The sequence below is a fragment of the Penaeus monodon genome, chromosome 30 (genome assembly GCF_015228065.2).
Source record: "Penaeus monodon isolate SGIC_2016 chromosome 30, NSTDA_Pmon_1, whole genome shotgun sequence".
Classification (NCBI taxonomy): domain Eukaryota; kingdom Metazoa; phylum Arthropoda; class Malacostraca; order Decapoda; family Penaeidae; genus Penaeus; species Penaeus monodon.
Window position 1 is genome coordinate 20,263,980 of NC_051415.1, and position 334 is coordinate 20,264,313.

The 334-nt window shown below is 40.4% G+C and overlaps 1 protein-coding gene across 2 annotated transcripts in view; it reads left to right on the forward strand.

The window, feature by feature from the left end:
• LOC119592621 (probable G-protein coupled receptor Mth-like 3) overlaps positions 1–334 on the forward strand; it is a 47,879-nt gene that overhangs the window by 45,588 nt on the left and 1,957 nt on the right. The gene's annotated exons all lie outside the window — the stretch shown is intronic.

The following is a 334-nucleotide window of genomic DNA, read 5'->3' on the forward strand; positions in this document are numbered from 1 at the left end:
GTACCTTTACCAAGGCCACGGACTGCGCACCCTCCACACCCTTCTTCATAATTTTTGGCGCTGCTTTCCGTCCTTTTCGTCACTTTTCGCCGATAACTCTTTACTTTCATATGGAAATTTCTTTCTCGCGGGTGATATATTGAGGGAAAATTGACTGAAAGGAAAAAACTAAGGAATATTAGTATATTATCGTAGTTTTGTTTTGTTTAGGATGGGAGGGGGGGAGGGGTAGGCAGGGCGCTTGTTGCACATTGTAATTATACATTTTTTTCTCCCATTATGTTAACTGCAGCACGTATGTTAAAATCGGGTTTTCTTAGAAATGCAATGAATA